The 17138-nt window shown below is 47.1% G+C and overlaps 1 protein-coding gene across 1 annotated transcript in view; it reads right to left on the bottom strand.

Moving 5' to 3' along the window:
• The window catches only part of LOC144752100 (complement C3-like), a 1799539-nt gene that overhangs the window by 1562085 nt on the left and 220316 nt on the right, over positions 1–17138 (bottom strand). The gene's annotated exons all lie outside the window — the stretch shown is intronic.

Raw genomic sequence — 17138 nt, 5'->3', positions numbered from 1 at the left:
GCCGGGAACCAAAAACCAGCACTGGAGCAGAGGTGGGACAGCTGATCTCCGCTGAGCAAGCCAGTCGATCTCCGCCGTACGTTTGACCTGCGGTGGCGTTTAAGAACAAAGAAACCACCTCTGCGACCTTCCTCTGCATTCTCTTCCCCGTTCTTCGTGACTTTTCGCAGCGGTGATCAACGACCTAGTCCTGCCGCGCTAGGAGCGGGGCTCTCAGGAGAGCATCACAGCAGACTGCCGGGAACGCGGTGAGGAGCAGCTGATTGTCCTTCAGTGGTGGCGCACATCCGCCATCTTCCTTGACCCCGTGGCAAGCGTTGCTGGCAGGCGGAGCGTTCAAAGCAACAGTAACAGTAACACCAGCTAATAGATTGATGGTGCGTTTGGGGCGTTTTGGGCTTTCGGATTTTCAGTGACAATATTACTTTTTTGCTGGTTCTTTTGCCTATTTTCTACGGATGTGCCATTTTACTGATGTGAGTGTTCTGCTCCGCTCTGCTCGAACGGCTAGGTGGACTACAACTAGGTGGGAGCTTTGAAAACTGGCTTGGTGCAGCCAGTCAAAATCTCCTGCTCAAAGTAATAGCTGTTTTTTTGGATTTAGGGGCGAGCAGCGAAGCCATGTAAAAGTGGCATTGACGCCGAGGGCCTCGTTTAAAGCAGAGGAAGAGTATAAGAAAACACAAAGAGAGATGGCTCCAACACGCGCAACCAGAAGAGAGTGTGCTGAGGTTCAAGCAGAAAATTTGACAACCACAGGAGCAGGAGCAGGAACTGAAGGTGTGAATGGAGAGACTGTGTTGCAAGATAATTCTTCTGCAGATAATGTATTAATGTTGGAAAAAACTTTAACAAGTAATAGCACTTGCAGCTCTCAAGTCGACACGCAGGTGGGGAAGCCCATTTTGAAACTTCTGCGCTCTGGAAAAGAGACAGCGCTCCTTCGCTCCTGTGGGTCTGAATCTGCTGTTCCCCTCGCTCAGATGGCAGAAGTCTTAAATGCAGCAGTAAATGAGGGATGGGGGAATATGGAGGATTGTAATCGCAGAGTGGATATGTCTCCTACCACTCTTGCCTCTCCCCTCCCTCCAGGGGATATATGCATAGTAGCAGCTGCTAGTGAGACTGGTAATATTTACCCTGGTTCGGTAGATCGGCAAATTAAATGTTCAAATGCCAAAGGCCCCAGCTGCCTTTTGAGCGATATAGCACAGGAAAATAGTCCAAATAGGCATGATCTTTGCCTCACACAGAGCCTTGGAGACAGAGCCAGTGAAATCGAGGAGCAGATAAGCGTTATGACAGGGGTAGGGAATGTTACTAACGTGGAGGTGGTAAAAGCCCAATTCCCAGTGAATCCGGATCCTGGCAGTAGCAGCCTGGAAGGCAATGCCCAGGAGGGAGGGATAACTCCGAAAGAAAAGGATAAAGGGCCCAAGATCATTCGGAATGTGAAAGGTGGAAGAGGGCGTGGAGGGGTTGGCAATACTGTGCAGATCCACGATGCACTTGGTCGATTAAAGGGTGCAACCAGTTCTTCTAAAACTACGCCAGGAATAAGCCCTCTGCGCAAATGGGTCTCATCTAAGGGAGAAGTACGATCCATTATATCAAGACTCTCATCTGCAGGGTCACAGGGGGGGGTGTTGCCCTATCCCCTCAAAGGGAGGTGCTGATTCAAATGGTAGTGTGAAAAATGCAGTGACTGTGGCACAGCAAGGTACTTATAATCTTTCATCTAGAGATACCATCCCAAGAAATGTGGATCTGCCAATATCTTCAGCAGTAGACGCTGTGCACTGCCAAGATCAAAAGGAGGTTGGTGGGATACCCTCTCACTCAAAGGAGGCTAGAAGTATTGGACATAACAGCTCTTTAACAGTGTTTGGCTCCTCTTCCTCCCCCCCCTTATGTTGCGTGACTCTACTGCAGTAGAAATAGGACCTAATGCTTGTCAAAACTATCCGAGAAGGGGGAGTGAGGGGGGCTATGGGGGTGAGCCCTCTCTCTCCGGCATCATGCATGCTCTCGTTGCTCACAGAGCGGAAGCGCAGGCATATTATCAACAGGCAAGGGCGGACCCTAGTGAAATAAAAAAAGCTCTGTCTGAAGTTACCAGAAAGGTCCAGCATTTGTAGGTGGAGGTCTCCGATTTACAGGAGCGAGTGGCAGGTGTGGAACAGAAAAACTCTCATACTGTCAAGGTGGTTACTGCACAGGAGTCACAACTCACTTCAATGCAACTCAAAATTGACGACTTGAAAAATCGACAGCACCGTCATAACTTGAGGATTTTTGGAATACCAGAGGGTAAAGAAGGCACCGATCCTCAGGCTTTTGTGGTGGATCTTTTACAGAAGGCATTTCCAGACCTGGAGGATTGGGACATGGACACGTAGGTCCAAAGAGCACATCGGCTCCCACTTTTTCTGTCACCTAATATTCAAGTTACAAACAAATTACTCTCGTCCAATGTTGGTCTACTTTGGTAACTTTCTGCTTCATCAGGCTATCTTTATTAAAGCCAGGCCAACGGCCCCTGTTCAAGTAGATGCTATGGCGATTTTCGGCAGATCTGATCTGTGCAACTTGTCAATGGATAAGAGATGGCAATTACGACAACTTATGGATTCGTTTAAGTCTGTTTGTTCTCAGGTTTTTTTGCAGGAACCTGCCCGGCTTAAAGTTGTTAAGGATGGCCGCTCCTATTTTTTTGTTAATGAGCAAGAGGCTAAAAAAGCTCTGGCCAGTTGGAAAACTTCCCGTGACTAATGAATAGCCTAAAGAATCGGCCTATTTTGAACTGTCTGTCCTGATTTTTTTGAAAACAGATTTTATTGGTCATTTCCATCATACAAAGAAAACATTTCTTACATTCTTCATATACCCCAAACCTGTCCCCTTAATTATCCCCAACTCACCCCACACATACCCTCCCCCCGGTTGCAGTGGTGTGGGTATATTCACTTCTCCATAGTACCAAGAACTCTCAGCGTGCCAGATAGTTGTTGACAATTCCCTTTGGAGATGACCACATGCCCGTAAATACTCATTCATCCCCTTCATCCGATCGTGGTAATAACAAAGCTTGGAGCAGAGCTACCCATGCTCTCGCCATTTCCATTGCCTTATCCCCTCCCCCTCGCTTAGCTTGCTGGAACCTGATCACACTTTCACTGCTTGCCCATTTACAGAACTCCGCTCGCCAGCGGCTGCTAGATGGCCCGTCCCTTGATTTCCAATGCCAAGTTATCTCTCTCTTGGCTAACAACAGACCCAAGTCAATGAATTTACAGGTGATCCTATTCTTGGCTGTGTGTGGAAACCAGTGCAGCAAGCATGTTGCCATGTCATAGGTCAGTTGCCTATCTGTTAGTTCAGTCAGAAGTGCACCCACCTCCACCCAATAGTTCCCCAGCACCGGACAATGCCACAACATGTGTTCCAATTCCACCTCTGCCTCTCGCCACCTGGGGCATGCCACAGTGTGTACATTGAAATATTTTGTAATCTTCCCTGGAGTCAGGTAAGCCCGATGTAAGATAAAGAACTGTACCTGCTGAAATCGGGCATTCCTACTTCCTTTCCATGCCCTCCCCAGAATATTGCCCCATGCCGTATCTGGGATAGGGCGGCCTACACTCGCCTCCCATTTCGATTTCAACTCCAGCAACGGTCTCAACCCTTCGTTCAGCATCCTCTGATGCAGGAAAGTAATTGCTTTGAAGGTCCCCGCTGCCATCACTACATACTGGCAAGCCATCGTGGTCTCAGGTTCCTCCTGCCCCCTGCCCCAATGTTTCCTCACCGCTGCCGCTACTGCCGCGTGAAGCAGGAAGCCACCTTCCGGGAGCCCGAATGCATCGTGGAGTGCCTGAAACGACATCAACTCTCCGTTCATGTACAAATCTCCCACCATGTGGATTCCTAACTCCTCCCAGTCTAATAGGGGAGACCAGTCTCCGCCATGTGGAAGCGCCGTCAGCACCCCCAGGGGAATCTCAGGTGCGTAGGGATGGACCACACCTGCCCTGCGCTGGCTCCTAGCCCAGCACTGCCGCAGCGTTCGCTCCTCCAGCGTAAGATCCCGTATATCAAGCCTCTGCTGCATAACTATGTAAGACAAAACGTGTCGCTGTATCCGGGCCTCTGAATTCCGCGGCTATCTCCTGTGTCAAGATCTGCAACTGAGCGGCCAGATAATAAAGCTCTAAATCGGGTACAGCCATCCCGCCCTCCTGCTTGGGTCTCATCAGTGTGGTCAGTGCTACTCTCCGTCTCCCGGAGCCCCACAGAAAGCCCACAATCAGGGACCTCAACTCCTTAAAAACCCGCGGGGGACCCAAACTGGTAGAGTACGAAAGTAATAAAGCAATCTGGGCAGAGCCACCATCTTGAGTAGAGCTACTCTCCCCACCACCGCCAGAGGGAGCGTCGACCAAAATGCCATACACCCCTTCAGAGCCCTTATGCATCTCCCGACGTTCCAATCTAGCAGGTCTGCACTCTCATGATAAATCCTGACCCCTAAATAGGTAAAGCATGTTTGTTCCCATCTTAACTCCCCTACCTCCAACGATTCATTCAATCCAGGGCGGATCTGGAAAAGACACGTCTTACTCCAATTGACCCTAAGGCCAGACACCCGCCCGAATTGCAAAAGCAATGATTCCACGGCTCGCAAGGCTATCTCGGTGTTCTCCAGAAAGAGGAGCAAATCATCCGCATATAAAGAAACATACTGCAGTGTCCCCTTCAACACGAGCCCACGGTAAACCTGCCCTGAACGCGCCTGGATCGCAAATGGTTCCATGGCCAGCGCAAACAGAAGCGGGGACAGAGTACACCCCTGCCTCGCCCCCCTCAAAACTGGATATTGGGTAGATATGACCTCTCCCAGCCGCACTCTAGCCGTCGCCGCAGCGTATAACACTCTTGTCCAACGCACAAATCGCTCACCCAGGCCAAACCGGTCAAGCACCCGATGTAAAAACGGCCATTCCAAGCTATCAAAGGCCTTCTCTATGTCGACAGACAGGACCGCTGGCCGTACAGACTCAGGCTGACCATCCTCAATAACCCGCAATACCCTCCTAATGTTTGTCGCAGTGTGCCTAGTAGGAATAAACCCCGCCTGGTCCTTATGGACCAACGTGGTCATGAACGGCAAGAGACGAGTCGCCAAGATCTTACTCAAAATCTTATAGTCCACCGTCAGCATGGACAGCGGCCTATAAGAAGCCACATCCTCCTGGCCTCACCCTGACTTCAACAGTGGTATAATCAACGCCTCTCTCATTGACGTCGGCAGGTGGCCCCGATTCCCGGCCTCTATATAGACCTCCAACAACTGAGGTGCCAAGATATCAATGTATTTTGCATAAAATTCAACGGGTAGTCCATCAACCCCCGGAGTCTTATTCCTGGCCATCTGTTTTATCGTGACCCGTACCTCAGCTAGCGAGATATCCTGATCCAACAGTTTTACCTGCTCGTCCTCCAATTGAGGCAGTGGGACCCCATCCAAGTATCCCTCGATATCGGCATCCCCCACATCTAGTGTACTCCTATATAAGGATTCGTAATAACTGCGAAACCGGGCAAGCACCTCCGCCTGAGAAGAAACCAACTGTCCTGCCTCGTTCACCACACTCAAGACCGGGTTGCCCTTCGGCACAGGATTCGCTAATCTTGCAAGCAGGGTTCCAACCTGATCTCCCTCCGCGTGCGTCCTCGCCATGTAATTTTTGTGGTCGAAGCAGCGCAACCTCTCCGCCTACGCCGCTACCTTCTCTCTCGCCTCCAGTAGCTGCTCCTGTAATTCCGGCTCATCCGGCCTACGCTTCTCTAGGTCTCGCAACCCTTCCTCAGCTCTCGTCACATCGTTAAGTACCACATTCCTGACCCCCGAGTATTTACTAATACACAATCCTCTCACCACCACTTTAAAGGCGTCCCACTCCACTGCCCTAGTCTCCACTGTCCCATGATTTTCCTCAAAAAAATGTTCTATTCCCACTTGTATCTCCGTGCGAAACACCTGATCGTCCAACGTCTCCGGACGGAGCTGCCAAGTAGGAATCGCTGAGCGCGCGCGCTGCCAAGTAAGCGAGAGTAACATCGGGTTATGATCCGAAATAGTGCGTGTGAGGTACTCAGAGCGCGCAGCCATATGTGCTATCTCTCTAGAACAAAGAATCGCGTCAATCATAACATGCAGGTCGTGGATAGCAGAGAAAAAGGAATAATCCCTATCTCCGGGATGTTGCCTACGCCATATATCCACCAACCCCCAGCTGTCCTGCCATTCTGATCTGCTTTTCGCCAATTTCCTAACTGGAGACGCAGTCAGTGGAGGATGCGATCTGTCCAAGGCAACGTCTGTGATCGCATTAAAGTATCCCCCCACTATCGCAGCACCCACCAGATAATGCGCCAATGTCCCAGATAGCCTCTCATAAAAGCGCGCCTGCTCTACATTCGGAGCGTAAATGCTACAAAGCACTACATCCCCCCCATATAGCTTACCCTCCACCGCCACGAACCTGCCCTCTGCATCTAAAGTATGTCTCGTGGCCTGAAAAGGGACTCCCGCTCTCACCCAGATTAGCGCCCCTCTGGCAAAGGCCGAATATGCAGTGCTAAAGACCTGCCCTCTCCATCGACGCTGCAGCGCCTGGCCCTCCTCCCTAGTCAAATGTGTCTCCTGCAGCAACGCGATCTGGACCCCCCTCCTCACCAAATATGCATGTACCTTATGCCTCCTAGTCATCGTATTCAGACCCCTTACGTTCCATGTGATACATCGCAGCTCAGGTAACGTTCCCATCACCTTCACCTGCCCGCTTCAAGAGTTTCATTCCACCCACACCACCATCGATTCCCCAACAATCAACACCCCACTCAACTCCCACAGCCCTCCCCCCCAGAACAGGACCCAATATCAGTCTATCAGCCCCCATCCAAACCATGTAAAAACACACAACTATAGTCTGCAGTAGTCACTGCAGAGTGCCTTAAGGGCAGTGGAGGGGTGTCTCGGCTCCAACAGGGAGCGGCATTCGCCGCGCCAACCCCCGCCCTAGATCCCACTTGGCAGTGACCTGTAGTAATCAGTCCCCCTGCCAACCCCAATTAGAGACATTCGTGTTGCCAGTCCAAAATGGCCTACCCATCGCCCCAGTGTTCGCAGGGAAGTCATTCATCTAACATGCCTTCCGCCATCGCAGGCGTGACCAAGGGGCCTTTGCTGCTGTCTGCTTCAGAGAGTTCTGTGTCCGATTGCCCTTTACTGTCGTCCGATTCTGTGCCCACCTCCGACTCCGTCTTCTGCGACCCAGTGATCGCCGCCGTCACAGCCAAAGCCCCCTGTTTGTCAGCCGCCATTTGCGTCTTTTGTTGTTTCCGCAGAGACCTGGTCCTTTTACGTATCCGTTGGGATTTACGCACTTGTGATGCCTGAAATAGTTCAGAATGTTGGAGGCCTCCCCGGTCCGTGCCCGCTCTGTATGTCTCAAGCCATGTCCATGCCTCGTCAGGGGCAAAAAAGAACTGCGTAGTGCCATCCACGACGATCCTCAGCTTGGCCGGAAACAGCAACGAGTACTGGATTCCCTCTGCCCTGAGCTCTTTTTTGACCGACAGATAGGAGGCCCTGCGCCTCTGGATCTCCTGCGTGTAGTCCGGAAACAGCGTGACTTTGCTGTTCTCAACCGTGAAGGGTCCCATTGTGCGTGCTCTCTGAATCAGTGTGTCCCTGTCCTTATAATGAAGCAGCTTCGCCACCACAGGTCTCGGTGGGCGGCCCTGTTGTGGAGGCTTGGCCGGGACCCTATGTGCTCTTTCAAGCGTGAAAAAGGGGGACAGGCCCTCCGGTGCTACCACTGTCCTGAGCCAATCCTCCAAGTAGGCCACCATATCCTCCCCCTCCACTTTCTCCGGCAGGCCTACCACCCGTATGTTATTACGGCGATTCCTGCTTTCGGCATCTTCCGCTCTCTTTTCCAACAACTCTATACGTTCCAAAGCGTGCCCTAATTTAGCATCCGTAGCCGCTTGGGCCGGTACAAGATCTTTCAATGCCGCTTCATTTGCTCTCACCTTATCCGCTAGCTTTGCATGATCAGCTCTTAATAGCCCCAGCCCCGTTGCCACTTTTGCAATGTCAGTCTGTAGAGCCTCCTTCGTGGCCCTGATGGCTGCCAGGATTTGATCCAAACGTTGATGGAGCGCCGACTCCGACTGTGCCTCTTCTGCACCACCATCCGCTCCACGAGAGGGGTCCTGGCCCATCTCCTCATCTTTCCTGGTTTTCGACTTCATAATCGCAATCCGCCACACACTATCGCTGGCCACCCTGCTCAGAGGTCACTGCAGGTCAGAGCGTCCTCCCTCTGGCCTTGTCGCCGGTCACGCTCTGCCGCTCCTCCACCTGTGTCGCAGCACACCCTGGCCACCTTGTAGGCCAGTCACCGGTCCCACCTTCTTGGGCCACTCCGGCTGGTTTCTAGTCGCTTCCCCGCTCTCCAGCACTCGATTTCTCCTATAGTCCGTGCAGCGGCCGTCCCAGCTCAAGATTCCTTTCTGCCGCCGAGCACTGGCACCAGGGTCCCCCGTCAACGCCCTCCGGCCACCATTTTAGGCCTCCAGCGTGATCATCACGGCAGCCCGGATTCCAAGTCGTTCCCCTCAGGGCATCCGAGTCCACCGTCCCCGTCGGCGCAGGGCCAGCTCACAAGTCCCTGCGTCCACTTGGTTCACTTTTGGAAGGGGACTCAGGCTGTTCCGGGACGTCGACCAGCTCCGGTCCCGGCCGCCATCTTGTCATCGCCTCCGTCTTCACGGACCGTCTTCTGGCGCTTCTCGCTCCATGGTTGCGCAGGAGGATCCAAATTTCCCGAGGGCGACCTCGTCCTTCTCCTCTACTAGTCCGCCCCTCGGTGATCGAAAACAGCAGCTCGTTATCTAGTTTATCAGGATATTTGAGGGATCGGGCACGGAGCTACCAGCTCACGCCGCCTCTCCCATCGGCGTCTAAGCCACGCCCCCCTGTCCTGATGAGGTCAGAGGTAATGGGGTAGGAAGCATGGTGGTAAAACTATAATTTTGTAATAGGTTAAAGTCTTATCATGTCAGTCCTAAATTACAAAGATTTTATGAGATAAATGTAGTTTAGTTGCTGGGGTGGTGGTCGAGGGGGAGTATTGTGTGTGGGTTTGTCCGGGGGCTCCTGGGGAGGGGTGGTTGGGCTGTCCTTCATTTGCTGTCATCCAGGACAGCTTCCAGGGGGGTGATTCCTTTTTCAAAGAAACGGAGGGGGGGGGCCTGGGGGGGGCCTATGAGGGGTCGGGCATAAGGGGGGTTAAATAGTCAAATTTTGCATATAATAACACAGGTAAATTCTGGAAATAAAAAGGAGCTCTTGTCATGCAGGAAAATGGATATTTGGTTTTGGTTAGAATATCAAGTGGGCAATTTTATTTTTTATAATGTCTAGAATCAAGATTATGAGTTGGAATGTTTGTGGGCTCAACACAGCCGGTAAAAAGCGTTTGGTCGCGGAAGAACTTAAAGGATTCAAGCCTCAAATATTGGGGCTGGCTGACACCCATGTCGCATATAAGGATAGAAAGTTATTTAAATAACTAGGTTATGATTTGGTTATTTGTTCTTTACAGACAGTATCTTTAAGGGGTGTTGTGATATTGAAAGATAAGTATTCGAAAATGACTGTGCTTAGAACTTCGGCAGATAGTCGGGGGAGGTGGGCAATCGCGCAGCTTCTGGTCCTGGGAAAAAAGATCACAGTCTGTATGGTATATGGTCCTAATATTGATTGCCCTGAGGTTGTTTCCTTTTTTAATTCTGAACTTTTGGATTGGGAGGGCGAACGTATTGAAATGGGTGATTTAAATTTTATTATGGATAAACAAATCGATACTACTAATACACGTTCAAGGGCCAGAATGGTCCAGGTAAGGGCCAGTATGCTTGATTTAATGCATATCCATCAATTAGATGATGCCTGGCGTACCTTATACCCATTACTACCGGGGTTTACATTTTACTCCCATCCGCACAAACAATATTCTAGGATTGATATGATTTGCATGAATTACGGGTTGTTGGTCAATGCAACAATGATCATCTGTCAAAAGATAACCTCGGATCACAACACTATTATGATTAATGTAACTTTGGTAGGGTATAGATCATACCAAGCAAAGGAGTTTTCATTCCCTCGACATTTGCTAAATAATCAGGACTATGTCGCTTATATGCATAAGGTTTTAGAGGAATTCATTCTGATCAACCTTCACTCTTCATCCATGGCTATGGTATGGGACTGTTTAAAAGCACGGGTAGGAGGGCCAACTCTCCAGTATATAGTAAAACAGAATAGTCAATATGACATCCAAAGTGCTAATGTACAGAATCGGCTTATGCAATTAGAGCAGCAACATGCAGCTGCATTAGCATCTAAAGATAGTGGGGAGCAAGAGATCTATGCCCAGATTATTGAGACCAAAGCCAAACTTCAGAGGAAGCCTAAAGATAAAGTGGCTAATAATTTCCTAAAATATAGAATAAAGCAATACGAATATGGAGAAAGGGTAGTAAGGGTGCTGGCCTATCAACTTGCTGATCAGCGGGCAAATTCGCACATAAAGCTTATTAAGGGTGTGGACTCTAATGACTATACAAAATCTGAAGATATAGAAGAGGAATTTAGGAAAGTTTATGGCATCTTATATGAGGAAACCAGATTATATAATCAACAAGCTCTAGGGCGGTATTTGCAAGAGAGTGTTCTTCCTATTTTGGATATATCTCAATCGGAGTGTCTAGAGACCTTGGTTGACATTGAGGAACTTGAGCTGGCCCTGGTGGCTCTTCCCAATGGTAAGGCGGTCGGAGAGGACACCATACCGCTAGAGTTTTATACAATTTTAAAGAAATTATTGTCACCAGTTCTTCTCGAATTGTTTAACGTCATATTGGATAGAGGAGACGCTCCCCCTTCCTGGAACAAAACTAATATCGTGGTTTTCCCCAAAAAGGGTGAACCGGTGGAGGAGATGGGGTTATATCGACCTATTTCTCTTATTAATTCAGATGCTAGGATATTTTCGAAACTCCTCGCTTCTCGTCTAGCCCTGTGTATGCACCTATTGATTTCAGAAGAAAAACATGGTTTTGTACCAGGTAGGGACACCGTGGCGCATATAAATACATCCTACGCAGCTTTTGATTTAGCTGGTCAACTAAAGGAGCGGATTGGCAGGATAATGCTGGACGCCGAGAAGACCTTCGATCAGGTCGCTTGGGGGTTTTTATGGAGCACTCTGCAATCATTTGGCCTTGGTCGGAGGTTCATCTCGGTGGTCCAGCAACTGTATCGTAATCTGGTGGCAGCTATCAAGTTAAATGGCTGTACATCTGGGATAGTCAACATCCAGCGGGGCACCCGTCAGGGTTGCCCTCTTTCCCCATTATTATTCGCCCTTTATATTGACCCCTATATTAGGCATCTTCTCCATAACAATTCTATCTCACCTGTCTGCTTTAATGGTATATCTTTAAAAATGACCGCCTATGCAGACGACATTGCCGTATTTTCTTCTGGACCTGAAGTAGCGATTGATTCAATTATACAAGAGGCGCAATGTTTTGGCTCCCTCTCTGGCTATAAGCTTAATCTTAACAAAACGCAGACCATTCTTAATTACGTTTCTGCATCTCCTGTAGCGCAGCTTGGTGTTACTACTACAGCTACCTATCTCGGAATTCGTCTCAGTGGATGTATAAATGACTTTGTCACTGAACTATGAACGTCTACTCGGACAAATCACTGAAGATCTGCGTAGATGGCATAGGCTGCCGCTGACTATAATTGGGAGATGCAACATAGTAAAAATGAATACCCTGCCCAAATTTCTTTATTTATTTAGCTCAATTCCTTTAAGCGTCCCAAATTCTTTTTTTAAGCGACTTGATTCTGTTATTGGTATCTTTATATGGGGCTATCGCAAAGCAAGGAGAGCTCTCAGATATATTAAGTTGACTTATGAGCAAGGTGGTTTTCAGCTTCCCGACTTCAAAACTTGCTTTTGGGCTGCCTTTCTTAATTGTATTCAGAGTGTACTCTTTGGACCAACGGTGGGCAAAACCTGCTTAGCGTATCAGCTTACATTCGGTATTAACAGTGTTTTTTTGTTATACTATATGTCAGACCCAAACTATTTCAAGAGAGTTCACTTCAAGGTAGCTAGGCATATTTATAATATATGGCAAGATATGTGTAAAACTTATTCTTTGCCTGACTTACACAAATGTACTTATTTATGGGATGACCCTAGGTTCCCGGGAATTTTTTCGGACACCGTCTGCAGAAAGTGGCAACAGGCTGGAATAATTCGCCTGGGGCAGATTTATGATGAAGGGGGCTTTAGGTCATTTGCTTCCTTAAAAAGTGAGTTCAGGATACTACAGAATTCATTTTTTAAGTATCTGCAAATTAGAAACTATTTTCTGCAAGAGAAGGGTTTGTATGGTCTCCCCAATACTACTGCTGTACTTAGGGCTATTTTTCACACTTCTGCCCGGGGCCAGATTGGTAAAGCCTATCAGTGTTTTATGCAAGAAACGAAGGATGATGGCGTGATGAAGGTAGCTAAGGTTAACCAGTTGTTTTTAACTGAAATTACCATGGAAGATTTTCATGAGTCCTTGGCTACAATTAATTCTGCTGTTTCCTCAATCAATCTAAAGTTGCACCAGCACCGTATTATGTATATGCTATATTATACTCCGCAGATTATTTCAAAATGGTCAAACTCCTAGGGCTCCTTGAAATCATTCTACCCAAAGTGCAACTTGTACGCTGCAGGTCTTAGACACATGTTTTTCTCATGTCCATGCTTAAATACATTCTGGTTGGAGATTGCCTCGGTGTTGAGTAGGTTGTCAGGTACATCAATGCAGCTAATGGAAAGAGAAATAATTCTGGCTGTGGTCACCGAGTCAGGTAATTTACCGAAATCACTAGTCTCAATTGTTATTATTGCTACGCGGCTCTGCATTGCCAGGGCCTGGATTGAGGCAGTGAGTCCCTAGATTAGTGATTTTTGGTTGCTGCTCAGGGGAGTTTATGAAATGAAACTAGCGCTAGCAAAAGCGCAGGGTGTACGCTCAAGGGTCAAATTCGGGAAGGTGTGAGCAAGTTTGCAATGGGATTAATTGCAGTCGCTTGTTCTAAGCCTTCTTTTTATTCTTTTTTCTTTTTCTCTTCATACTTTCTGGATTTTTAATTTGCGCTGGTCTTATTTATTATTTCATTTGTACGTACAATTTTTTTTAATCTATTTTAAGTGCCATGATTTTGATTTAGATTTCACTTATTTAGATTATTATTTGTTTGACTATCTTATTCGAGATACGTGGAATTTTCTTTTTTAATGATTGTACAATTTGTGATGCTCTTGTTGGTTCTATTATTGCTTGTGTTATGTATGTTTGGTTGTTTTCTCATTTGTTGTTTGTGACATTAAAATAAAAAATTAATAATTAAAAAAAAAAATAGAAAGAAGCAAAGGAAGAAACAGAAAAAAACAGACAGAATCTCCGTCAATTTAGGAATCGAGGATGGATGGTTACAATTTGAGGAACTGTGATAAGAATTCAAAAGTCAGATCGGTATCAGTAGTCTGATATCATTCTTCCTTTTCTTTTCAGGATTCTGACGGTAAAAGAACAGAAAGGAGTAGACAGACTGAGCACTGCAGAAAAGAAGAATATGACAAGGAAAAAGTGAATCGGGATGAGAAGCTGAGTTAGTGTTACAAAAAGAGAGAAAGGTTCCAACTCTGAGACACTCATAAAAAAAAGCAATGGGATTAGCTAAGAAACGTGCAGTTCAATCTATTGATACTAATGTCAAACTGGACTTGGGCGATGGTGCCGAAGAAGCGACAGGAGCTCACAGACTCTCCGGGAGTTTCCAGTGATGAGTCTGGCTACTGAATATATACAAGTTGAGACATCAGACAGGTTTTTAAATCCTCAAGAAAGGATTTATAATGTCAAAATATATTTTCCAGGCGACATACTATGCAAAATGAATTGCACATTTAGATGATGTTTACAATATCATTCTTGCAGAGGAAGACTGGCCTCCAGTCTTTATTAAGGATGCACCCTTAGTAGAGGAGGTAGCATTTACCTCCTTAGTACCTGAAGACATCAGTGTAATATATTTGCAAGGGAGTGGGTTATGAAACAATCCCCAGCTTTGAATATAAACCAGTGCTTCCCTTACCTGCTATGAAACATTTAACATTTAAGTTAATCTCTTGCCGTGTGCTAGGTAAGTGGTTTTATTTATTTTTTATTTTACTTTCCCTATCAAGTCATCTTTCAACTTCCCGCCCCCGCCCCGCCCCAGCGCCTCACCGATGTTACCTGTGCCGGACACGCCTGCCTATTTCACTACTAGACTCCTCTGTTATAATCCTAGGGTGGGTTGTTTTGGCAAACTAGAAGATTGGCCTGGGGCTAATTCTTTTTTCGCTGAAGTCCAATTTGGATTCAGTTCCGGCCTCAGAACTGTTGAACAAGCGCTGAATCTTTCCCTAATCCTATGAAAATACATCAGGGTCATGAGCGGGGCCATACATATGGCCTTTATGGACCTCTCCTGTGCTTTTGGCCTAGTACCTAGTTTATAGGGAGTAATTATTGGAGTTGATGGAACAAGGTGGTTTTGACCCCCTTACTTGATGTCTTAAGGCCCTCCATTGGGACAGAACTATAAAAGTGTGTTACACTTAAACTAGTCATTACACTCACCCCACATGGGTTAGATGACCGGAAAGACAGGGCTGTATGCTGGCACATTTCTTAGTTTTTATTCTACATTAACACCTAGACTCTGTTTTAGTTTCCTGCAGCAAAGATGTTTCCAAAATAGGTCCTTGTCTGATCCCTGTACATTTGTATACAAACAATGCAGTTCTTATCGCAAGGACAGTTAATGGACTACCCGCCCTTTTAGACGGTTTTAATGGTTTTATGAGGATTTAAATTTAAAGGTCAATCACAAAAAATCTTTTATTCAGACCTGTGGTCTAAAAAATACCAGCTCCAAAAGTTTTTTTATTGGGGAGACCCCTATTACTAAGATATGTAGTCTGAATTATTTGGGCATTTTGTTTGATGCCAACTTGATTTGGGATAGGTTAATCACCCAAAGAATCCAGAAGATGGCGGCATATTGTGAATTGATTTTCAGCATCACGAAAAAGCTAGGCCATAAGCCACTTAGAGAGATGCCCATGTTATATATAAGTAAAGATCTCTAAGCTGGTACATATGGAGAAGGAGTATGGGGCATGCAGGACTGGGTACTCTGCAGGCAGCCAAAAATACATTTTTGGATAGACTCCTGAAATCTTTAGAACTATAACAAGTTTTATTTCACATCTTGAATTGGGTTTTGGCTCCCATTTTATAATGGTTGAATTATGGGTTACATCTGAGATGAGTTTCTCCTGCACAGTTTTGGAGGACTGCCTTAGCCTAAGTAATATGTTAGCTATCCCCTGGCAAGCATATGTTAAGAACACTCTCTTTTCGACATCCCAAGGCAGCATTGGCCTCCATAATAACGATATGGAAAAAGAAAGATTGTTTTGCCAAGGGAGAGAATAGTAAATAGTAAAGTCACTTGACATGGTTTCATTTCTTCAATATGTGCCAATTTCAACCACCTCAGGGATGGACCCATACTTATCTTTGATAGAGAATCCTGAAAAAAGATTTAACCTCACTCGTCTAAGATTAAGTCGGATCCACTTTCTAGTGGCTTTTCCCCGACAGGCAATTGGTTTGCCTCACTCCTTCATTGCCCTTGTTGTGACTCTGTTTACCCAATCTATGAAGCAGTTTATGATTTTTTGCACATTGTATAGCACTTTAAAAACTTGTTTTTATGCCCGATTTTATGACATATGAATTTTATTACACATCAAGAAGGGTTGCACTATTTATAATGTTTGATTCTTCCGCAACTTGTTTCTCGTCATAAACATTATCTCTTCTGCTTTAAAACGGAGAAGGAAATATGACTGCTTGCTACAGCTATATACATTTATCCACAAATTTTTTTTACAATCCTAAAATAACCGCTGCTCACCCCCTTGGTAGCTTGGCATGAGCAGTCAGGCTAATCTCAGAGGCAGTGTGTAAAGCATTTGCACATAACCAACAGTAATACAGTATAAATACTACAAAAGGATACCACACAAGTTTTATAAAAAAATAACCAATATTTATCTGTGCAAACAAGACAAAAAATGATAAAAGATCCACATTCAGTAGTCAAAAATAGGCACTTTGAAGAAATAACTTTAAAATGCAGTTCCTTGTAGCCAGTAGCTTCGTACGGTGCTACTGCGGTGCAGAAAACAACAGAATTGAACAGTTTCGGCCGACCTTGTCGGTGCGGACCGGGTTTAGTGCCAGCAGACACGTAAACAGTACCTTTGGTTCAAGCCAACCGCAACGGTGCGGGCCGGCTGTGGCAAACTTTGTGATTGCAATGTGAAGCGTAGCTGTGCATCCCACGGTGGCATCAAGTCGCTGTGCAGGAAACGGCTCGGTGACTGTCATCCAGTGGACTCAGTGAGACCAGAATGAGGTGGTGCTTGTGCAGGTGCTGGCAGGTCACATGCACGTGACAATCCCGTTTGATGGGGCTGGCTTTGGTCAGCCCAGACGGCGGAGTGGGATGGGGCTGTGCACTGTGTAACTTACAAGCAGTGCCACTATACGATGGTGCGGTTATGGGTGTTACAGTCAGCGGGCAGTGACATTGTCGGTGGGACCAGGGCGGTAGAGGGAAGTGAGACGGTGCGGAGTGCGGTGCCCACAGGTTGCGGTGCAAGCAGCGGCGCAGTGGCAGCCATCGGTGAGACCAGGGTTGTGGTACAAAGTGTGGCAGTGCTCTCTGTAGTGCCTTCAGGACACGGAGTCCAAAGTGGTGTTGGTGGCAGTGTCTGCTGCTTTCCCCCTCTGTGGCAACTGAAACCACGGTTCCAGAGGCGGTATCCAGAGGTAGGTGAAGTCTTTGCTGTCCCTGA

The sequence above is a fragment of the Lissotriton helveticus genome, chromosome 1_1, assembly GCF_964261635.1.
Source record: "Lissotriton helveticus chromosome 1_1, aLisHel1.1, whole genome shotgun sequence".
NCBI lineage: Eukaryota > Metazoa > Chordata > Amphibia > Caudata > Salamandridae > Lissotriton > Lissotriton helveticus.
The sequence above is the reverse complement of the archived record's forward strand: the minus strand, read 5'-3'. Positions and strand labels throughout refer to the sequence as shown.